Raw genomic sequence first — 3,796 nt, 5'->3', positions numbered from 1 at the left:
GCATCTAGGTCCATAATTTCCTCCTCAATTCACTCCCCTTGATTCTCTCCATTGAAATTCCCTCCAATCAAACCTATTATCTCTCAATCACCCCAAGAGCTAGCTCACATGGCTCATGTCATCGCCTTGCTTACATCATAAAAATTCACATTGCCATCCCACCCTAAGAGTGCTTCTAACAAACCCATGTCATGTGCCCCCTGTAGTGCTTGCTTTTTTAATGTTACTATGTAATATGTGGCATGCCAACTTAACCATTAGTACATGTTAGATTAAGATGATGTGATATGGCATCCACAACATGACAAACTCCATGTCCAAATAATCTAGGAGGAAATGAAGTCCTTTTTTTGTGATTCATGTTCACAACATGTGTTAACTTTGGCATTGGACATGGGATGTTAGGCCATGGCTTCTTGGGACAACTTGGACTACTCCATACATGAGCTTGCTTGTGAGAATCGATGCACATTTTTGGGGTCCCAATCCATCAGGAAAATGGGGTGTTTAGTTGGAGACAAGAGTGGTACTCAGGCTTGATTTTTGATGGGCACCCTTGCCTTTCAAAATTGACGGGTTTGGTAAAATACAGCAAGGTTTTTTTTTGGTATTTTAGTGTAATTTTTGCAAGCATTTTAAAAATCTACAAGTATTTTAGCGCCAAAATGCTCAAAAACGAGTGTGATGCCGTCTACATAAGAGGGAGGGTATAAAAAAAATCAGTTATAAAATATACCCATGGGGCCGCCATACTCAACAAAACTCTCACAGCTGGACCGTTGAGGAATCCCAAGGTGCTCGAGCCCACATAATATATGGAGAAAGGCAGTCAGTGGTAATAATCAGATCTCAAAAAAAGTTGAAGTAGGTAGGTTCTAGCTGGCAAAAATCAAGTATGAGTTTCTCTCTTTTTTGGTTTGATTTGTTTTTGTGTGTGTACAGTGTGAGATTCGGGCTCTGTCTTCGTAACCCTTCTTAGCATTTTACGCTGGTTATATAAAGTTTTTCTTTTTAATTTTAATTTTCTCGCAGTTTCACCTTTTTTTTTTGCCTGGTAGAGCACCCTATTTTCCCATATCATCATTATTTTCTTGTTTTTTAATCTGAACCCTAACTTTTTCCTTCGAGTTTTTTTCGAGCCGGTGTGTTAATTCTTGGCTATGAAAATTTTATAAAATGTTTATGTTTATTCAATCCACAGTATTTTTTGCTGTACGCACATGTTACAACCACGTCGTGTGACACACATCCACTATTAGTGAGGTAGACACTGGACAGCCTTCACACACTAGCTCTTCTGAGCAGGCGCTCATCTTTCACTGTCAAGTCTCTCCAGGCGGTGTGTGCAAAAAGCAAAAAGCAGAAGGGAGTCAAGGGACCGCGTCTGGGCAGTTTAGTTAAGGCTTGATAAACCCATTCCTGTAAGTCGCCCCTCTCCTCTGTGTATGTGTGCGCGCGCGCGTGCGCTTGGTTTGTTTGCATTGCCTCCCAACACTTCTTTCCTGTAGGTTTTTCCTTAAGGGTGGATTTTCTTTAGGGTTTTGCATTTGGGCTCCTTCACTATGAGGGATAACGTCAAGAAAGGAGCAGCACCAACAATGCGCCCTGCGCCGGGTTATAACACATGGAACCCCGGCCGCGGCTCTTCCAAGGGCAAGCAAATCTACAAGACCATCAACAACCTGAAGATCACATTGCTCTGTGGCTTTGTGACCATTCTGGTCCTAAGGGGCACCATTGGCCTGGGTAGTGTGGGTGTCCCATCGCAGGATCCCAATGATCTGATGCCAGACATGTCCAGTGCGAATGGTGGGCAGCAGAGTAAGCTTGTGAACGGCAAGGAGACTGAGCCCGAAGAGGAGGACGAACTAGATCTAGAGATGGATCCCAACAAAACTTATAGCTTGGGGCCCAAGATATCTGATTGGAATGAACAGAGACGTGCTTGGCTGCTGGAGAATCCCGACCTTGGAAGCCTGCCCAGTGGAAAGCCCCGCATTTTGCTGGTCAGTGGCTCCCCACCCAAACCTTGTGACAACCCGGCCGGAGATCACTACCTTCTCAAGTCTATCAAGAACAAGATCGACTATTGCCGCCTACACAGCATCGAAATCTTTTACAACATGGCGCACCTGGATGCGGAAATGGCTGGGTACTGGTCTAAACTGCCCCTCATTCGCAAGCTTATGCTAGCGCATCCGGAGATTGAATGGTTGTGGTGGATGGACAGTGATGCCATGCTCACTGATATGGTGTTTGAGCTTCCTTTGGACAAGTACAAAAATCACAATTTCATTCTGCATGGCTGGGAGAAGGAGATATATGACAAGAGGACGTGGGTAGGGCTTAACACAGGCAGTTTACTGATCAGAAATTGCCAGTGGTCCTTAGATCTGCTTGATGCATGGGCACCAATGGGGCCAAAGGGAAAAATAAGAGAAGAGGCGGGAAAAGTTCTTTCTGAGGCACTGGTGGGCCGGCCTGCATTTGAGGCAGATGATCAATCAGCTCTCATCTATCTTCTGATCACACAGAGAGATGTATGGGGGGACAAGGTTTTCCTGGAAAATTCCTATTACCTGCATGGCTACTGGGTCGCTATTGTGGAGAAATTTGAGGAGGCCATTGAGAAGCATCACCCCGGATATGGAGATGAGAGATGGCCCTTTGTTACCCACTTTGTGGGCTGCAAACCATGTGGCAGCTATGGGGATTATTCTGTTGAGAGATGCTTGAAGCAAATGGAGAGGTCTTTCAACTTTGGGGACAATCAGATACTGCAGATGTATGGGTTCCAGCACAGGACATTGGGCACCTTCAGGGTGAAGAGGACTACAAATGACACCGACCGTCCTCTTGACATTAAAGATGGATTCAATCTCCTCCACCCCTCGTTTGGTCAACCACTCTTTTTGAAAAGCTGAATCATCGATGTAAGTAGGACACCCTGAGTGGTGCCTTTTTTAGGGCTCCGAAGGAGAGGTGGCGACTACACTCACAGGGAAAGGCAAGCTTGGTTTGGTTTCGTTGTTTTCTATCTGTGCGTTGCCGCCCCCATTTTTCCTTTTTCAAGTTCTTGTTGAAGGTTCGATTGATTACTTTGATTTTTAAGGCATTCTCATCTCAGCCTTGTTTACGATGACATCACCTGTCTTGTAAGCTTGATTTGGGTGTATATGAGCCTCTCCGTGGGTTTGATCCAAGTGAATACACCTTCATACACGGGCTGTCCTCCACTCGAGAAATCCAGCAGCGAGAATCTACACCTGGGTTCTTCTCCAATCTTCTCAACACAATTTCAATTGTTGCTCTGCTTTCGGGAGATAATTATTGGGGTAAGTTTTAGTGTCTTCTTACTCTGATTCACTTGCTTTAAAGAAGTTTCAGCATGAGAAACCATGCTCTAAGCCATGCAATGCACATTATTCGGACAACATTCTGATAGCATAATGATGGTCTCGTCAGCTTGCTGTTTTGTTTCCTTTTATGGCCGTGGCAGCCGCCTTACTGTTGGAAGGTAATCTGTTAGTAATGCAGCAGTGAGTTCTAGTGGTTTGTGAATTGAAGCAGTCAATATCCTGTGTGTCTTAATTTCTTGTTTCGTATGTTTCCCTCAGCTCTTTAGTTTTGTGGTGGTATATGAAGCAATTTGTTTGATGTTTAGGATGGGCCTCGTTGTTTTGGTCGTGTTCATTCCACGTGAGGCCCACCAATGCAGCCGCTTATTTCATGCACATTGGTCCTCTTTGGAGGTTGTTGCAGAGTTCTCTGGCATGAGCTTGGGGCTTGCTGAGAG

General features: G+C 44.8%; 1 pseudogene across 1 annotated transcript; it reads left to right on the top strand.

The window, feature by feature from the left end:
• The first annotated feature begins 1,218 nt into the window (after positions 1-1,218).
• LOC147634458 (putative xyloglucan 6-xylosyltransferase 5 pseudogene) lies at positions 1,219-3,585 on the top strand (annotated as a pseudogene). Its single transcript, XR_015266751.1, has 2 exons — positions 1,219-1,421; positions 1,538-3,585. The product of XR_015266751.1 is annotated as a putative xyloglucan 6-xylosyltransferase 5 pseudogene (transcript).
• Positions 3,586-3,796: the final 211 nt, after the last annotated feature.

The sequence above is a fragment of the Cibotium barometz genome, chromosome 10, assembly GCF_041138505.1.
Source record: "Cibotium barometz isolate CiBa-2024 chromosome 10, ASM4113850v1, whole genome shotgun sequence".
Lineage (NCBI taxonomy): Eukaryota > Viridiplantae > Streptophyta > Polypodiopsida > Cyatheales > Cibotiaceae > Cibotium > Cibotium barometz.
This window is presented reverse-complemented; position numbering and strand designations above follow the sequence as displayed.